The sequence below is a fragment of the Myxine glutinosa genome, chromosome 1, assembly GCF_964187855.1.
Source record: "Myxine glutinosa chromosome 1, kmMyxGlut1.1, whole genome shotgun sequence".
Taxonomy (NCBI): Eukaryota; Metazoa; Chordata; class Myxini; order Myxiniformes; family Myxinidae; genus Myxine; species Myxine glutinosa.
In genome coordinates this window covers 35,701,213-35,712,104 of record NC_136261.1, presented here as the reverse complement: position 1 = coordinate 35,712,104, position 10,892 = coordinate 35,701,213, and the positions used below count along the sequence as shown (strand labels likewise).

At 45.2% G+C, this 10,892-nt stretch overlaps 1 long non-coding RNA gene across 1 annotated transcript; it reads right to left on the bottom strand.

Annotated features, from left to right (window-relative positions):
• Positions 1-2,793: 2,793 nt before the first annotated feature.
• LOC137414984 (uncharacterized) lies at positions 2,794-10,676 on the bottom strand. Its single transcript, XR_013621973.1, has 3 exons — positions 10,526-10,676; positions 5,230-5,311; positions 2,794-3,692 (listed from the first exon to the last, which is right to left on the bottom strand). It is a non-coding gene; the product is annotated as an uncharacterized LOC137414984 (long non-coding RNA).
• Between the last annotated feature and the right edge of the window lie 216 nt (positions 10,677-10,892).

Sequence of the window (10,892 nt, the reverse complement as noted above, 5' to 3'; positions counted from 1 at the left end):
GAGACATAGTAAGAGTGTGAGATTTGTCAGGATTGAAAGACATGTTCCACTTGTTTGACCAGTCTGTGATTTTGTCCAGGTCTTCAGAGAGTGAGGAGGCAGCAGACTGCCGATCTGAGGGAAGAGGAATGGAGCGGCAGAGAGTGGAGTCATCAGCAAAGAGATAGAGAGGATTTTCGAGAGAGTCAGAGAGATCATTGATGAAGACCAGAAAAAGCACGGGGCCCAGAACACTGCCTTGGGGAACTCCAGCCTGAACAGGAAGAGGAGATGAGAGAAACCCATTCAGGGCCACACGTTGACGACGACTAGAGAGGAAGTCCGCCAGCCATGCGTGGAGATTTCCATGGATACCAAAGGAGGAGAGTTTGGTGAGCAGAGCGGGGTGCCAGACCGTGTCGAAGGCACGTGATATGTCGAGGGAGACAGCTCTAATTTCCTGTTTGGCATTGAGGACCTCCATCCATTGTTGAGACAGCAGAAGCAGCATGTCCAGAGTAGAGTGACCTGGTCTGAAACCAAATTGATGATCAGAGATCAAGCCATTGGAGAAGAGGAAAGATTTCATATCAGAAGCAATGATGGATTCCATGACTTTGCTGATAATTGGGAGAAGGCTGATTGGTCTGTAGTTGCTAGGATCTGTTTTTGCACCTTTTTTGTGCAAAGCGGTGATGTTGGCTGATTTCCAAGCAGATGGCAGTTGACCTTGAGCAAAAGAGAGGGTGAAGAGAACAGAGAGAGGGTGAGATAGAGCAGCAGAGCAGGATTTTAGGACCCGTGGGCTGATGCCGTCGGGTCCAGTTGCAGAATCAGAGTCGAGGGTTGACAGAAACTTTTCCACCTTGTCAGGAGGAAAGGACACGGAGTCCAGGAGCAGCAGGGTACGACTGGGTATGGTGGGTACAGAGAGGGATGGGTTTGGGACACAAGATTTAGAGGCAAACACAGAGTTGAGGCATTCAGCTTTTTCACGTGCGGAGTCAGCTGTGTAGCCGTTTGAGGTAAGGGAGGGGATGGAGGGGGAACAAACACCAGAAACGGATTTGACCAGACGCCACCAGGATTTGGAAGAGGGAGACAGATAAGAGAGTTCGGTCTTGAGAACGGAGAGATATTGTTTCCTGGCTCTCCTGAGGGTGGACACACACTTGTTTCGGGCTTTGTGAAAGGAAATGAGATTTCCTTCCGTTGGATTTGCTTTCCAGGAGACGAAGGCAAGTTGTTTCTGGGCAACAGCCTCACCACAAGATTCCGTGTACCATGGACGGGAGGAAGGGTATGACAACTGAAGACGAGATGGGATAAATCTGTGCATGAGAGAGAGCAATTTACTTTGGAAGAATTCCCAGGATGAGTTGATGTCAGAGGTGGTAGAGATGGGAGACCAGTCCAGATGATTGATGGCTGCTTGAAGACCGTGCCAGTTGGCCTGAGTGAAATGCCAGACTCGTCGACGCTGAGCAGGCTCCCTGAGGATGGTCAGAGAGATGTCCACTTTAACAAGGACATGATCAGATGATCCGATCGGAGCAGAAGAAGAGCAGCAGACATTTTCAGGGAAGTTAGTCATAACCAAGTCCAGAAGAGAAGATGTTCCGTTGACTGAGATCCGGGTCGGGAAATTGACAGATTGTGTCAGTCCCAGTGAGTCGCAGAAGTCCTTTGCTGAGGAGCCATGGCTGGTGAGAGAGGTACCCACACCCAGCCAACTGGCATGATGACAGTTGAAATCACCACATATGAGGAAGAGAGAGTTGGGATGAGTAGATAGAAGTTGGTCCATATCATCAGACAGCGAGATGTAGATGGAGTCATCACTGTTTGGTGGACGGTACAACACACATATGAACAAGAGGTGGGAGCGAAGGGGAAGCCGTAGCCAGAGGTATTCCTGTGGGTGAGGTGGAGAGAGTGCAGTGCAGGGCGAGTGAGGAAGAGAGTTTTTGATAAAGATAGCAACCCCGCCTCCAGGACGAGGCTCAGGTCTATCATACCGGAGGAGGGAGTAGCCCGGGAGAGATACTATGGAATCAGAGACATCATAAAGGAGGAAAGTTTCTGTTAAGCAGATCACGTCTGGTTTGACAGAAGCAACCTGTATGGAGAGATCAGTTAAGTTTGAACGAAGGCCCCGGATGTTTGAGGTCCATACCGTTAATGAAGAGGAAGGGGGAGCATCAGATACAGAACAGGGGGGAGGAGGGGTAGGGTAAGATGTGGAAGAGGTGGAAGAGGTAGGGAGAGCTGTTGAAGGTGTGTCAGAGATTTCAGAATAGCTCGGAGAAAGGGAAGGATGGGGCGGACAAAAGGTTTGATGGTGATTGGGTGAGCCACAATGAGGTGTTATTTGAGGAGGGGGAAGAGCGAGGCAGAAGGTTGGGGGAGATGGAGGTGAGAGTTTGAAGGGGGAAGAAGCGGGGAGGACGCTTTGAGGAGGGGGAGTGAGCGGGGGGAAATTGAGAAGCAATGAGGGTGGGGAGATTTGAAGGGGAGGGGTGAGGGGGGAGTTTGGGAGGGAAGGGACAAGGGGAGGGATTTGAAAGGGATGGGATATGGGGGAGATTTGGAGGGGAGGGGTGAGGCAGGAGTCTAGGAGGGGAGGGGCGAGGGGGCGTCTTGGCGGGGAGGGGTGAGGGAGTAGTTTAGGAGGGAGGGGGCAAGGGGGGAGATTTGAAAGGGATGGGTGATGGGGAAGATTTGGAGTGGAGGGGTGATGGGGAAGATTTGGAGGGGAGGGGTTATGGGGAAGATTTGGAGGGGAGGGGTGAGATTGGATTTTTGAAAGTGTACGATTTATGGGAAACGAACATTTATTGCAAAATGAGTTTCTTGTGACCTTCGAGTTAAAAATACGTTTAAGGACGCTGGATGGAGGATGGAGTGCAGGAGAGTTTAGGGAATGTAGAACAAAGGCACTATAGGAGATGGATATTTTTTTTGGGATGAATTGATTTGGTGAGCAAGTCGAAAGCAGCCTTTTAAAGAAGAAGAAGAAAAAGGTGTTATAAAATATGACGGAATACATAACTTGAGGGGAAAGTGTAAACATTGAAGGTTAATGAGTGAAAACTATCTGGGGAAATGGGGGAGAAACACGTGGTCGAAGAACGAACGAACGAATAAGAATGAATAAACGAATGAGAACAGAGAAGGAAATGTTTTTTTTTTGTTTTTGTTTTTTTTTTGAGTTGAGATTTACACAAGGAAGTAGGTAGGCTATGGGTGAAAAGTCTGGGAATACAGAGAACGAAAGTTATTGGATCACAAACGACGGACCACTGAGAGCAAAACAAAGCCTCAAGGTTGTACAGTGCACACTGTACAAGGCCTTGCTCGCGACACGGCAAACAGACGATCAATTTATGAAAGATAAACACCGAGAAACAACCAAAGTTGCACACAATAACTTCACACACCGAAAGATAAATACAGTTTCGACAAAATACAATTGTGAACAGACTTAACTTCGAAAAACGTGGAGACCGTGTGGAGCTTCGAAAGTCCCTGCCGCCGTCTCCAAGATCTCGCGAGAACTCCAACTCAGTACATCCGAGTAGATCCGACTCAGTACAAGCTCGAATAACCTTCTGGTTCTCAATTCCAAGTTTATCCATCACTGCTTGGGCTGTTTCTGCTCTCAGGCCTTGGGACTTGAGCCATTCCAAGAAGTTCTCCATTTCACCGATTACCTGCCAAGGATACAATGTATATGTTAATCACGGAAAAGTTATACATGTCATTTTCTTTTCTTAGTTTGGAATGTTTGGTGAGTCATCATCTTGTACAATTTGTTCACGTATCCAGCTCACCTGTAAACCTATACAACTTGATCATCACATTTGGACTGACAGTATATGTAAGAGACAGCCACACTCACCTTTGAGATGTGAAGCATGGTCACAAATAAATGATTTGCCAGTACGTCATCCCGAGGTGCCCATAATAAGGGCATAAGCTGGATCGGCCACTCTAATTCAATGTCATTGTGACCAAAATTTCTCGGCCACTCTAATTCAACGCTGTCTTCAAAGACCTGAGTAGCACCTGGATGCTATCCTAGTTTGAAGGTCATTTCAAGTTAAGGTGACGTGACGGTTGATAGGGGATTGTGAGGGGATGGTGGAGTGGGTTGAGAGGTGTGGGTCGGTCATGGGTATTGTTAGCTAGGGTGATGGTTGATGGGGAAATGTGAAGGGATGGGGAGGGGGTAAGGTGGTCATGGGTATATTGTTAGCTAGGGTGATGGTTGAGGGGGGCATTGTGGGGAGATGGTGGAGTGGGTTAAGGGGTGTGGGGTGGTCGTGGGTATTGTTAGCTCGGGTGACGGTTGATAGGGAATTGTGAGGGTGGGGAGGGGGGTGTAAGGTGGTCATAAGTATTGTTAGCTAGGGTGACACTTGAAGGGGGATTGTGAGGTGGAGTAGAGTGGGCGGAGGCTTGTGGGGTTGTCATAGGTATTGTTAGCTCGGGTGATGCTTGATGGGGGATTGTGAGGGGATGGTGGAGGCAAGGGGAAAAAGGGGGTGTGGGTTGGTTGTGGGTATTGTTAGTGAGGGTGACGTTTGCTGTTTGCTTTTTTCTGGAAAATTGAGATGCCTCAAAAACCAAGGACACATAAGTTGAACAGAAATCAGCAAGAGCAATATTACCAAAGGAAATCAGCAAGAAATTCAAATCAAAGCAGTTGTCAGCAGAAATGTCCGATGTCAGAAAAATGTGTTGCACGCTTGGAACAAGATTGCCCGTAGGGTCACCCGTAGGGCGGGTACTCTGCTAGTAATTTTAATGATAACTTTATTTGGTTCCTTATTTAAGACATTTGAGCCTTAAATATAGAGTGCTGCTTACATCAGTGGGATACTTCCAATCAGAACCAATCAGATCAATCTGAGGTGGGATGGGTGAGAGTCCGACTCACAGAGTACCATTCAAAGTTGCTTTCAGTATATTCCTTGTCTTTGATTTTGTGCCAATTACAAGTGAAAACCCTGACTCACACAGGTATGTGGTGGTGCAAGTTAACAGGAGCTTGATTGACCACTCTGACTGAATCCCATGTCACTGTCAATCCAAACTTAATATATTCAGGGTCGGATTTTCTGACGATGAGTTTCACCTCCTTTTAGCAACTCCTGAAGTTTCGCCACCATCGTCGGTTTTTCTTTTCAGTTAACGGTCCATGTTTGTCAAAATAAAACACAGTAAAAGTAAAATACAGCAGCTTGCCTTTTCGTGTGAACACGAGATGTCCGAGACGTTCTCCATTCCGGAAAAACCTTCGATCAACCAAATACGATCAACAGCGAAACTGCAAATACAGAATCCGCGAATGTTATGGATGGAAACCCTCACATGATTTCCTAATTCACCTTTAAACTCAATCTCTCCATATTTTCATGTTAAACAGCATCATTCCAATCACAAATTAATACAACAACATCAATATAACTTTTTTTCGTAAGGTAAATTCTACGACACTCGTGAGGTAAACTAATAACCTGCCTTCTCTGCTGGGTATGATGTCCGCGGACCACAAGGTTGCGCCTTCCGGACCACTGATGATCGCGACCCACTGGTTGAGAATCTCTGGTCTTAACGACGTTTTAGAGAAGATTCTCCAACTTTAGTTTTGGATGCAGCAGATGGGACCGACGTTTTTTTCCGTACCAACGCTACATAGATCCCTCATCCATCCATCCATCTACAACCTTTATAAGACCTCCTCATTTAGAGGTCACCTTGGATATACAAGTTAATTATGAAAACTTTCTGCGTGGTTTGTAGTTAAAAGGAAGAATGCGGTTTAACCATCGCTGTATGAAGTTTAGTGATGACGTCATGAAAAACAATAATGAATGAATGAATGAAAATGAATGATCGTTTTAAGGCCATTTTCCCCGCTAGAGAGGGGGTTAGCCTTGCGGGCCCCATGACAATCATGGTTCCCTGTTTGAGGCAATGTTTTTAGGCTGGATGCCCTTCCTGACGCCAACCTTTGGTCACGCTCTTACGATGCGCAGGGAGCCGGTGTACCTATTCTAAATCAGGGTACTCACCGTGATCATTCATCCCAGCAAGCTGGTACTCAATTTGCCGACCTCGGAAGGATGACAGGCTGAGTCAACCCCCCTGGCGTTAATTCAGCGATCGACCGGGATTCGAACCCAGGATCCAAGGATCCCAAGCCGGCACCCTAACCGCTAAGCCAACACCAGGCTATCATATAGTCATATAAAACAATGCAGTGAATAAAACAAAACAAGTGAAAAACACCTCATTAAATGAACAATGAAACACTTCAACATACGTTTAATAAAAACTCGTTTAACTTATCTTCATTCCCATCATCAACAAACAGAAAATTATTTTTGTCTTTAAATAAACGTTTTACAGATCTTTCTCAGTATTAATAATAAAATGAGAATCTCCGAACAAATCTCTTCAGATGAGATCCAACCCGATCACGTGAACCTTCGTCACAGTTACAGTCCGAGATTTACAAGATCACCCGGAATTTCTTCAACGTTATTGAATACTTCTTTTTTACGCACATCATTCTTCTTCCAGTTTGTAAGAAGATTGTTTGTGACGTCAGCAATTTGTGTGTCGCCGCCACATTGCAGTGCGAAAATAAAAGCGAAAATGAAGGCTTTGTAGGGGCTACTGCTGGGTATACACAATCGCCTTGCACCTACCGAGGACGCGGAGCGATCACCATGCCGGGCTCGCCCAGGACGCCCGGGCACGCCCAGGCATGCCCGCTCTCGACTTGCCAGGCCTCGTCCAGGACGCCCGGGCATGTCCAGACTCGCCTTTCCAGGTTTCGCCCAGGACGCCCGGTCTCGCCCGGTCTCGCCTTTCCCGGGCAAACGCTCCGGGATAATGTGTATGTATATTGCTGCCCGATAAACGGGCTTTTCAGAGTACCCGAGTTGATTTGACACAATAAAGAAACTCGGACGAATTCCAGCTTTTTGTCGCGTCCATTCTTCCGCTTTACGTTGGAGCCCAGCTCCTACAGCTTCTTCTTTTCCTTTTGGTTTAAATGGCGTCTTCAGAGCAACGAGACTCGTCAATTTTATAAATTGCAAAACCGATTTGCAGTCTTTAGCTTTGTTGGCTCAGTGTATCTGGAATACCTGACCAGAATCCAGATGATCCCAATTGTATCCTGGAGAAGGACATATACCGAGTATTCCAGTCGATTATACCAGCATTCCTGTCAAAGGACTTCTCATTGCATCACATATATTTATGATAATACATTTATTAAAGAAATATTTTTCCTCATGCGGAGTTGATCATCCATATGAAATTTCGCATTGAAACATTCTGCAGTTTTGGAGAAAAAAATGATTAAATGTTTTCCTTAACTCCAAGATGGCCGCATATTACGTGGCTGATGCCGTCATAGTTCACAAATATATTTGCCACATCAGTAGTTAATCATATGTATGACATTTTGCATTGATCCATTAAGAGGTACTCTGGAAAATATTATGACTTCCGAAAATCGAAGATCTTTCAAGTATATTGGTTTTGGCAATGGTTTTGGCAATTGGCAATGTACAAAAGAGCGCGCACAGCTGTAAGGACGAAGGACGGGAACAGTGGTGAGTTTGAGGTGAAGGTGGGAGTGCATCAGGGGTCGGTACTAAGTCCACTACTATTTGTAGCTGTGATGGAGGTGCTGGCTCAGAACGTAAAGGAGGGTTTACCGTGGGAGTTGTTGTATGCAGATGATCTGGTGTTGATTGCGGAAAGTATGGATGGACTGAAGGAAAAGATGAACACGTGGAAGGAATGTATGGAGACAAAAGGTCTGAAGGTGAATATCGGAAAGACGAAGGTGATGGCAAGTGGTAAAGCATGTGGTGAGGTGGAAAGAACTGGGAAGTGGCCCTGTGCTGTGTGTAGGAAGGGTGTCGGAGTGAACTCCATTCAGTGTACAATGTGCGCTGAGTGGGTTCATCAAAAATGTAGTGGTCTGAGAGGGTCATTAACCAGTGTGGCAGCTACATTCAAATGTAAGGTGTGCACAGAGGGAACTGCAGATGGCGGAAATGTTGAGTTGGATCTTGGAGACGGCGTGAAGCTGGAAGGTGTGAAAACATTTTGCTACCTCGGAGACATGCTGAATGGAGAAGGTGGATCAGACTCGGCAACGGTTGCTCGAGTGAGATGTGCATGGAAGAAGTTTCGGGAATTGAGTGGCGTGCTGATGATGAGGGGAGTGTCGTTGAAGCTGAAGGGAAAGGTGTATGCTGCATGTGTGAGAAGTGTTATGATTTATGGGAGCGAGACATGGGTAATGAACGTAGAGCAGCAACGAAGGTTGGAAAGGGTGGAAATGCGAATGGTTAGACGGATGTGCGGAGTATCGTTGAGAGAGAGGAAGACAAATGATGAATTGCGAAAGATGATGGGAATAGAGCCTGTGATTGATGCTGTGAAGAGGAACAGGTTGAGATGGTTTGGTCATGTGTTGAGGAAGGATGAAAGTGACTGGTTGAGAAGAGTGATGGAAATGAATGTAGAAGGAAGTAGAAGACGGGGAAGACCGAGAAAGACTTGGCTAAAGATGGTGGAAGAAGAAATGCGCGCAAGGGGGTTAACAAGGAGAGATGCAGAAAATAGGGCAAAATGGAGAAGATTGTCATGGGGACCGCAAGGCTAACCCCCGCTCTAGCAGGGAAAATGGCCTTTAAAATGCATGTTGTTGTTGTTGTTTCAAGTATATTGGTTGGTCTTGTGCATTATTCTGTCTGTCCGTTTGTCTCTCTGTATGTCAGTCGCCTACAGGTCACAATTTTCAACCGATCATCGCCAAACTTCACGAAATGGAAGAATTGGTCATAAGCAAGACGCCTATTGTTTTGGGGTCAAAAGGTCAACAGGTCAACATCGGCAAAAGGTCACCAACTTTGTTAAATTTCTAAAATCTTCAATTTTCATCCAATTAACTTGAAATTTTAAGAGTATTTGCATATCTGGTCACTGAATTCAAACCCCACCTTGTTTTGAGGTCTACATAGACCAAAAGATCAACATCTGCCAGATTTATAAAATCCTTAATTTTCATGCGATTGACTTAAAATTTAAAAAAGATTTGCATTCCAGGTCACTGAATTCAACCACCAACTATTTTTGAGGTAAACATTGGCCAAAAGGTCAACATTGGCCAAAAGGTCAACATAAGCCAGATTTCTAAAATCCTCAATTTTCATCCGATTGACTTAAAATTTTAAGAGGATTTGCATATCTGGTCACTGAATTCAACCAAGTATTTTTGAGGTCAACATAGGCCAAAAGCGACCAGAGGCCAAATTTCTAAAATCGTCAATTTTCATCGGATCGACTTGACATTTTAAGAGGATTTTGCATACCAGGTCACTGAATTCAACCACCAAATATTTTTGAGGTCAACATAGGCCAAGTTTCCATAATGCTAAATTTTCATCGGATAGACTTGAAATTTTAAGAGGATTTGCATACCAGGTCACTCAATCCAACCACCAATTCTTTTTCAGGTCATCATAGGCCAACAACTTATTTTAGGCTTCGGGATTTCGCAAGTATCGTGCTATGCACAACATATTTCTTGTTTAATTTTTTGCTTAATTTCAAGATGGTGGTCAAACCATATGACTGATGACATAATAGTTTGCAAATATTTTTCCCCCACTAGTATTTTTTTTTTTTTTTTTATATATATACTGAATCGAGGCTCTTGAAAGAGCTAACAACCGCGAGGGAAAGACAGCACAGGGGGACCGCGAGGGAAAGACAGCACAGGGGGACCGCGAGGGAAAGACAGCACAGGGGGACCGTGAGGGAAAGACAGCACAGGGGGACCGCGAGGGAAAGACAGCACAGGGGGACCGTGAGGGAAAGACAGTACAGGGGGACCGTGAGGGAAAGACAGCCCATAGTATGTTCACATATTTCAAGTTTTGTATCGATCTGATAAGCAGTTTCGCATAAGTAGTTTTTTTAATTTTTATTTTTAACCCAATATGGCCACCAAATCACATGACCCATGACATTTTTTTCGCAAACTTTCATCCACATACCGAGGTGATCATATTTTTGAAATTTCGCCTTTATCTGTTCAGCGGTTATGGAGAAGATGTTTAAAGCTTATGACGTAATAGGCAATGGCAGCCAGTTTAAGTCAAAATTGCAAAAACAAAATTCATGATGCACCAAGTTAAATTGGTATCTACAACGAGTTAACGTTTCGTAGAGAAAGCGAGAACAGTTTTGTCTGAATCGTCTCCAGAAAATGTGTTACAAGAACAATCGGCTTCCAGTGTGACCCTCACAGGAGGCCTGGTTATCCCGATACCATAACTGGTAACTTGGTACATCTAACAAAAAGAACCAATTCCCATGTACAACGACGCAAAGTTATGTTGTTGTACAATGAAAATTCAGACAACTTATCATAACATACAGTTTCTGAAATAGTGGAGCATGACGCGCCCGTGTCCAGTTCCATAACAATGTCTGTGTGACCTACCGACCGTCACACTGAGTGTAACCGCTGGGGTTCGGCTTATGAAGAAGAGGAGCCGCTAAGGCTGGGAATTGTGAAGAAGAAGAAGACCAAGGAAATAGGATGACAGGAAACCTTGGGTCTCGCACAGGCGTTTTATTCGTTGCCTCCGTGAAACTACAACATGAGAAATATCCTAAAGACTCCGCTAGTTAAAATATAAAAGATAGAACTAACTATGAAGCCGAATGGTGTTGGTGGACGTTACAAAACCGAGATACATATTGCTGTTACGAAAAGCACAATGTGAATCACCGATAAAAGCACTACACACAGCCGCTACACCGCCACAACCACCAGTACACCAAAACATTAGACTACCACGAACGAA